This window comes from Anarrhichthys ocellatus, unplaced genomic scaffold, assembly GCF_004355925.1.
Source record: "Anarrhichthys ocellatus isolate YVR2014 unplaced genomic scaffold, GSC_Weel_1.0 scaffold39, whole genome shotgun sequence".
In the NCBI taxonomy this organism is placed as follows: Eukaryota; Metazoa; Chordata; class Actinopteri; order Perciformes; family Anarhichadidae; genus Anarrhichthys; species Anarrhichthys ocellatus.
In genome coordinates, this window is record NW_022280069.1 from 3500137 (window position 1) to 3509632 (window position 9496).

Here is a 9496-nt window from a genome sequence, read left to right on the forward strand (position 1 = left end):
CAAGAACAATAACTCTGGCAGGAAATCTGTGGCCAAGGGTGAGCTATACTCCCACATGCTGACGAGCTGAGTGATCGGAGCTGTGTGAGTCCTGATCGCAGGCAGCTGCAGAGACTCAGCTCTCAGCTGGGGAGGCAGGTATAAGGACCTCTAGTGGTTCTGGACGATAGCACAGGGATGAGCAACGAGGAAACTATCTACAGCTTCGTATGCATGCAAATCTGACTTCAAAAGAGTGTTTTGCTTCTGAGTACATTTTGTGTATCTAATAGCCTTGCAGGAATTAGAGCTTGTGTTTTTTAGCTTAAATTCCTTCCATGAAACAGATTAATTAAACATTTTATACAGTTCAGACCTCTGCAAACTATACCATAATGAGAATTGATTTGAAGCGTTTCTCCCCTCCACTCGCTGTTTGTTTCTCCCGTTATTAAATTGGACATAGCTGGCATCATGTGCGGTACCAGCCAAACGTGATGTTGACACACGTTAGCAGGCCGACGGTGTGTTTTACGACTGAGGTTGTACAGGAAATGTGCAGTATGGATCTTATTAACAGTGAGAGTCACCGAGAGATTCAATATCCTGACTTTCCTGTTTGGAGCGACGGTTCGTTAGTAAGTGTTTACACAGGCATGCACGAGTGTGTGTGTACTCTGACATCACGCTGTAATAAAGCTGTATTCAAAGAGTCCTATGTGTGAAAGCAATCTTGTGGCCGATTACCTACAAACATACGATAACAACAAGTCTTTCCAATTTGGTGAAGGAGATGCTTTTTGCAGAGCTAACTTTAAAAAAACACAACATTTATAGATTGAATATAATCCTTTGGACCAATGTGATTGAAACATGGGAAAGTTCAGAGAATGACTGTGTTCATTTAACGAGTGGAAGGTTGTTAAACCGACCTAATTGGAAAACGACATTGAGGAGTGGTCATTTCTCTCTTCTGGTAATGTATTTGTGTACAAATGCCTCTCTATGTGCACATCCATATGTTTGCTTACAGGTGAAGCCCGTGTCGGAGGGCGGCGTGTTTGTCTCCGCATGTACCGATCCAGTTAGCCATTGACAGACGGGTCATCTTGTATTACCTTTCTTCTTTTGTTTGAACTGAAGTAAAACCTTGTGCTGTGGTTTTACGGCTTCATCTTCCCTTTTTGGGTTCCCCAGCTCCCTCCAACACGTCTGCCCTGTGGAGCTGCTCCCTGTTCACTGGGAGGAAACCATCAGCACACTGGTTCAACACAAGGCTGAAAAAGGCTGTCAGCTCGATCTATTATGGGAATTATTACAGTTGTTTTTTCAAGAGACCAATTTTTATTTAGTAATTTTTCCATTCAAAGTCGCAGAGGGTCCACAAGACAACAACAGTGGATGATTTCACAGATTTAGATGAATGTATTGTCCTGGTAGGCTTGTAATTCGATATGAATAGAGATCCAAACCCGAGGACAATTATGGACTGGAACTGACAAGTTGAGAGCGAAAAGAGCAGCAACACATGTCATCTTACCTGCACTTCACATGGACATGACTCTATGAAGCTGATGGCTGGTCCGCTCAGGTATTAGACGTATTAGCGCAGAGAGTATACACTGAATATAATTTGGACCTGGCCCGACTTTAAGTCCTGGGTTGAGTATTGGTTGCTAGGAACCATGACGACCAGTTCCCAAGATGGAAAGTCAAACAATCACCAAAGTCATTAGGATTCATCATCTGGACACCACGGATATTTGTACCCAAATTTAAAGATAATCCATCTTAATCCATATTTGTTGAGATATTTCAGTCTAGTCACCAACATCTCCATCCAAGAGCAATGCAGCTAGCACGGACAAAAAATACTCTCTAAAGGTTAAGAAAAGATGAATCTCTATGAACAGATGTCTGTATACGAATGCAGAATCTGTGGGCAACGGGACAGGATTTTGGTTTTGGAAGCGTTCTGCTTACGGTCAAAGACTGTAAATAAAACGTGTAGGTAGTCATCCTGATGTCAACCATTGGTTTGTGGACCGATGTTATGAAGCTTTGAGATCGGCATCTTGGATTACAGCTGTTGTTGTTTCTAGCAATCAATGAAAGGAAGTGACCATATTTAGAATGCAGAGGAGTGACGTAGTTACACCGTATACATCGCTGGCAGAGACCTGTCAATCACACTAAGCCCCGTCCTAAAGCATCCCCTGCTTTATGGTCTGTTTGACTCTAAATGGACCATAATGTACTAAATGAACATCATGCTGTATTGAAGAAGACTTGGAACTAGAGATTGAGACCATAAACTCATGTTTACAATGTTTACTGAGGTAATAAATCAAGAGAGAAGTAGAGTCATTTTCTCATAGACTTCTATACAACCAGAGGAGTCGCCCCCTGGTGGACACTAGAGAGAATGCAGCTTTAAGACACTTTGGCATTGGCTTCACTCGGCAGAACCGAAGGTTGCCACCTGGTTACGTTTGTTGTGCAAGTCGTATTGACCAATCATGTTCCAGCAGGCTGTTGTTGAATGCAGGTAAGCCCTCCGTGTCGAGTAAAAGAGGCGGAATGCATCGTCCGAAATGCAATCTTGTAACCCATCAGCTATCTTTTGATGACAATTTAGCTTTTTTATTAGCTTAAAACTAGCTTATATATTGGCCATCTGGGAAACAATCTCTTCGAACACGTCTTCTTCAACTCCAGTCTGAACTTTAAACAATAAGCAGTACAGAAGAGGAAGTCTTGGCCCAGATATTAGCTGGCTAAACCCGCACTTCAGATATAGAGCCCTTAGAGGTTTATCTCTAGTCTGACCAATAGCTGATGGGTGTCGAGATCAGAGAAAGTTCGTGGTCATGGTTAAAAGAAACAAACATTTACGATTTGTAAAAATACAAGATGCTGTTCAACAATATCACGCTACCTCCGCCTGTACTACCGAAAAGGACCGTCGTTATTCACACGGTCACAATGTAGAATGACTATAAGAACTTTCAGCAGCAGAAACACGCATTTAAGAAGCTCATAGAAATAAACAGTAATGATCATAACAATAATAACAGTAAACACACATCAAAGCAGAGAGTTTCCTCTGATGATGAAAGGTAAATTAATTATCTTGAAGCGAAGGTTGAAACCAACGACGGCGGGGATCTGGTCCTCGTTATCAGACGATACTTAAAGTTTTACAGCTCAGAGTGAAAGAGAGTTATCAGTGCATCCCCTGCTGTTTGCACAGTTTCTCCAGTGAAAGATGGACCTGGACAAGCGGCGATAGGACTCAGGTCAATGTTTACCTCTCACCTTTCTTATCGAGCTGGGAGTTTGCCCTCCGCCCAGACAGAAAGCCCTTTGCCTCTCCCCTCAGTGTTTCCCCGCTTCCCCCTCACAGCGGTTACAAGATTAACAAAGTGAGAGCAACAAAACGCCAATGACGTTTCATTTACCAGAGAGCGCACTGAAGAATGTGTGCTATGAACTTGAAAGAGTGAGCGTTGCCTCGTCGACTATTAACCCTTTTCAGAAAGGTTAACCCTGATTCTAGATGTAACTAACATTGACTTATGCTTCTTATCTCCTTCTGAGTTCGCCCTCAGTCCTGCACCGCCTCGTTTTCCTCTTTTCTTTCAGAGCAGCTGCAGTCATTCAAAAGAAACCCACCTTAGAACTCTGCCAACATGAAATGTGTCGTGTCCATTTAGTAGCTTAGTGTTTAGTGGATAACTGGCCAAAAGACGGACGGACGTGTGGATATTATCAGAAGCTCTGAAACACCAACAGTAAACTAACTAACAGGAGGTAAAGAAGTGCACTTTATTACAACCTGAGCCGTTGACATGACTCCTATCAGTCATGATAACTTAAATCCTGTTGTCATGCAGTGAATGACGTGAAATTATTTCAAACTAACTTTATTTTACAGCTTGGGACAAACTTGAAAATGTTTCTATGCAGCCGGCAAGTTTAAGATGCATATAACCTTTGTCTGTCGGCGCCATGGCCGCTGCCCGATCTCCCCCTATAGGTCAGAGGTCACAATCAGCTCCCCATCTATCCTTCATCACATCTCTCTTTCTGTTTCATGGATGTATAAAGACACGCTGCTCTCTGGACCCTCCAAATCTTTTTCTGGCCCCTTGTGGTTTAGGTCCAGCAGAGCCCACTGTTGGCCAGAACATCTAACAATCAATGAATTCAGCTGTGAAGCTTCGCTTTTAAATATGTTTGTATCAACAATGGTAGAAATGGCTATGAGTAAGGTGGTATCCTCATACAATGGTGTGTCTGAAATCTTACAAAAAGATTGTACGCCTCATTTCCGTGCCTTTTCCCATGAAAGTCCATCAAAACGTTACAATTTCTGATTACAGTTTTTTCAAAAATAAACTTCAGTCTTCACAGGAAACGACTTTTTAAACAAAGTTTAGGAAAATATTGTGAAATACCTAATTAGGTTTAGGCAACAAAACGACTTGGTTATTTGGGGAATGGTTGTGGTTTTGGTTAGAATAACTGCAGCAGTGGAGTAATACAGAAGTTATGTGACAAATAATTCAACGTTGACTTCTTCTCCATCTGGGTGGATTCTTGGCATTCTTCTTCTAAACTTCCTGGTTCGTGATTACGTTGGATACAAACTGATTTCGTTGGATACCTACGACGTACAGCACTACAATTGTATAGCTACAAATGCTGTATGAGTGCAACCTGACCTTCTGCCCTAACACACGTTTCTCAAGGAAACAAAAAAGGCATTACAAGTTGAGTTGTAAAACTATCATTAAAGATGATGCATCTTTTATTGACCTGACTCCTCATCACTTTACATAATCTTTGAACTTTTAACACTTTGTAACACCAAGCCATGTCATTCTAACCAAACACAGCAATTATTGTCTACGTCAGAGGTGTATGACTCCTCTATTATGTGTCCATGTATATATATTTATATATGTCTGTGTGTGTGTGTGTGTGTGTGCGCACGTGTGTGTGCGTGTGTGTGTGCCTGCCAAACCCCGCGGCCCTGCCCCGTGCAGCAGTCAGGACAAAGGCACGCCGTCCCGCAGCAGACAGAGAGTCTGCAGGCAGAGTGAACACAAAGATAAATTATGTCGACTAATGGCTCATCAAACTGTCACACTAGGCCCAGACAATGCACGCAGTGCCGTGCAACCACAGAAGAAGAAGACGAAGAAGAAGAAGAAGAAGACACAGAGAGACACAGAAAGGCTATACTTAAAGCGTCGGATGTGGAACGTCACTCAAGATTACTCAACGAGGGGCACGACCCGTACGGGCTGTCCTGACGGAATGATTCATGTGTGTGAATGTGAGACGAACACCTAATAAAATAACGACAGTTAGATACATAGTCTACTGTAAATACTTTCATTTTTTTTAAGTTTTGCTTTTAACTACCAAGGCCACAGGAGGCTGCTAGGAATGGAGGGGTTCCACGGAGCTGTCAGAGAGAGGTTGAATACCTTGCTCAAGGGCAAAATGGACGTACTGTCAGTGATGCCACCAAATGTCACCGATGGGACGTTTCGAAGGCCGGAGTTTGATTTCACAGCTAACTGCCGTCTTTCTTAATCTAAGGGCGGGACCTGGGCGGAGCTAATCGAGCTGTCAATTAAAGCAACAGACCCTCTTTAATTCATGCAAATGTTGGTAATAAACAAACAAAAGAAACTTTATATGGAACTTGTGTTTGTTTCACATTATCGTCTTGTCTTGTTATCCTTTGTCGGGTTTTTTGAGTGCTGGTCCCAAAAAAAAGACGCTTTACGGTAGCTATATCTTTTATAGTTAAATGATAATCAAACTGAAACTTTGGGACCTTAAAGTCGGGACCTTTTCAGTTTGTCAAACACTGAGAGAGAGAGATCTCAACAACAGCTCCAGATTTGGGTTCTCCTTGACATTTCAAAATGTCTTCTTGTGCACTATAGATATTCAAATTGAATAGAAAGATGCTCCCATAGTGACAGAAGCCTTTCCTTCAGCAGAGGCGATTGGATCATTGTCCCCCCCCCCCCCCCCCCCTCCCCCGGTAGGAGACGGCGAGTGTGTTCTCCATCAGGAGAATCTCAAAAATTACAAGCATTGACTTCGCAAAAAATTGTCTTCATGTTTTTGGTCTGAACACACCTTAAGAATAGCAAACGTAAAATTGTTTCTAAGCCTGGACATTTTGAGCTTTCTGGCCCGGTCCTCTTTCCTGATGCTTATATAGTGAGTAGCATCACTTTCATTTCACATTCCTGTCATGCGTTTATGCTGTTTCTCCTCCAATGGAAGGTGTTGATGGATTTTCACTAGAACTTGAGTCAATACTCTCTCCCGGGAAATCCCTAGTTGTTAACAATTTGGGAGTGTGTGTGTGTGCGTGTGTTTGTGTGTGTGTGTGTGTTGGCTGTATTAGATGTTTATTAGATGTAAACAAGTCAAATTTTTTTTTTTTCCGGTCTCCGTGCATGAAATGACACACCGACCCTCTGAATCTGCGTTACAAAGCTGACGGTTTCAAACCAAACTGCAGCGATTCCACAGAAACGAATCAGTCAACTGAATGTGCTTTTCCCAAAAGAAAGACTCACACCCAGATCTCAGTCAGATTGTAAACCATTTACAGTAATATTCCTCATTTAGCGCTGTGGACTCGAGGGTCGTTATCGGCTGGTAAAACTAGAACATGTTTGAGCAAAGTTTTCAGTCTTTATGCTAAGCTAAGCTAACCATCTGCTGGCTCCAGCTTAGTATTTACTATCCTATTGTCTAAATCTAAAAATAAAGCGAATATTATATAAAATCATTTTCAAGACGTACTTTGGATAAACAGTGATCTATATAAGGATAAAAAGTGATTAAAGGGAAAAAAGGTGTATCTGAAAAATTATTTCTTAGTTCTTTAGAGTTTGAGAAGATTTTCCATTAAAAGGCAGAAACCACACGGTGAGTTGCCTTTCATCAGTGCAGTACAATAACTTAATCTTCATCATCCTCCTCCGAGCTGACTAAAATCATAGAAATCCTTTTCTTGACCAAACCTGCCTCGAACTTCGTGCTTTGACCACAAAATAATTAGAAAATAAATGTGTGATTCTAAGGAAACAGAAGTCCTGAGTGGGTGTTTGGACGGTGACCAGTGAAAGCGTCACGTCTCCAAACATACTGAAACTTTTCTTATCGAGAGATAAAAAGAGATCCAGCTTCCTTCTGTAAATGAACACATTTCTATGTTTGTTTGCCGACTAAAGAGGACAAACAGAGGACAGAACAGCGAACTTGTTTCCAGCAGCACCTCCCTGATTCACTCATTTCAATGCATTCCTACTGGGAGCCGCCCAGTATTACCAGCCTCTGTCCATCTAATGCAACCGCTGACCTGACTGCAGCCTTTGTGCACCACGGAGAACAAAACATGTCAATACAGCTTCCTCTCCAGCCTCCGGGGATTGTTCTATACTCAACCTTTATTCAGACTTTAAGATTTAAACATGAGCAAACACCTGATGAGTGCGAAACGGTTCAGTTTGAGGTGTCGAACCGATGGAGCGTCACATTTTCTGTCATCATTGTGACCGGTCAGTGCAACTCCCTTTCAGGGCAAAGTGAGGACACTAAAACCCCCGGGGGATAAAGTATGAGTGCGTGCGTGCGTGCGTGCGTGCGTGCGTGCGTGCGTGCGTGTGGTTTGTTAAAGACTGATGGTAGCTGTCAACCCTCTCCGGCCCTCGCAACCCCTGGCGCAGAGTCCTGTGTCGGTTATAACCCTCACACACACACACACACACACACACACTCTCTCTGTATATATGGGTATTATCAGGAATGGAGGGCATCCTAATGAATGACCATTGACCCCCAGAAAGGGGATCCGGGCAGGGGAAGTTGAGAGGAGAGGTGAAGAGGGTAGACAGAGGGTAAGGGGGGGGACGCCCCGGCGCCACATTATGCCTCCTGTCAATCAAACAGACACCCGTAGGGCGAAGCATTGGATCATCCACTGAAAGTGAGTACCATCAATACCATCAACGGGTCCACTATGATGAGACAAAAAGACACTGCAGTGACAGACACCTTCCACAAGGACCTCAGAGGTCAAAGGTCAACGTCCAGAGCTGGTGAGCAGCTAAGATTTAGATTGTTGTAGAATCAGGTTTGATTTCAAAGTCTATTGGGATCACAGACTGTATATAAGAAGTGGGCGTGGTCACCTCATTGATTCGCGGACTGACGTTTTGAAGCCTCGAGTTCGGCGATTTAGCCTTCGCCGTGTTGTTGTTTTCACAACCAATGAACAGAAGTTATCATATTTGGAATGTGGAGGAGTGATGTAGAGACGTTGTATACGGCTCTGGTAATGGCAGCGACCTGTCAATCACAAGGCAGCGCATGTAGATGTGGAGGCGTCCCACGAACTTTTTGAATTTGTTGTCCAAAATTTCGTCTTTATTTGTGAGGCACGTTTGGCATCTGACAGAGATACACATCAACATTGGAGAAGGAAGCGTAGGGTTTGGGTAAAGTGCCGAGGACCTTCAGACAACCTTATCTTCATGTACACCCTCTGCTTACAAACACACACACACGGACCCGAGCAGACCTTCGCAAAATTACGGAAAGTTCGGCTTTACAGACAATAAATGATCCTCAAATCCTTGAAAAACTCTATGCACCAAAATGCACACAGCGAAACACACTTTCAGTTAAAGGTTGATGATGGGAGTTGGTCTTAAAAAGTTTTTTACCTTCATAAATTAGTAGACAAACTGTAAGACTAGTTACATTGTCCCTCGAGCCAGGAGGAAACAAAGTACCACCACTGAAAACCTAAATTAAGTTATCATAGGAAGTACAGCATAGTCATTTATTGAGTGAACACGCACTCAGAGGCCACAAGACTAAAAGTAAAAACAATAATTTAACAGTTTCAATGCTGGGAATGTTCCCAACATGTCAAATCCAAAGTAGGAATAAAATGTTGCTCTTCTGTCAGCTTCTCTGATTGAAGCAGAACTGAAACGTGAAAGAGTAAGTACTCCTTGTGGAAGATTTATTGTCAGTTTCTTTTGTTGTGAACTGTGGGTTTTGGTGGCAAAGCTTTGTGTGGCCAATCTTACTAATAGTTCAACTTTTAAGACGGCAAGGCAGAAAGAAGAACACACACACACACACACACACACACACACACACATAGAGAAAACCTTGGAACCTGTCCAATACTGCTGGCTGCATGTCCAGGTCATCTGTGATTGGCTGAAGCCTACTATAAGCCCCGCCCCCTGTCCTGACCCCCGGGTCGGGGTTTTTAATGCAGCTTCAGCGGGGTCAAGGCTGGGTCGCTGCAGAAACCTAATGACTTCCTCCTAACAAAGACGTGATGTATGAGTGCTGTGATTGGCCCCTGAGATGACCAGCAGGTAACCCCGACACCAGGAGAGAGAGAGAGGGAGCGAGAGAGAGAGAGAGAGAGAGAGAGAGAGAGAGAGAGAGAGAG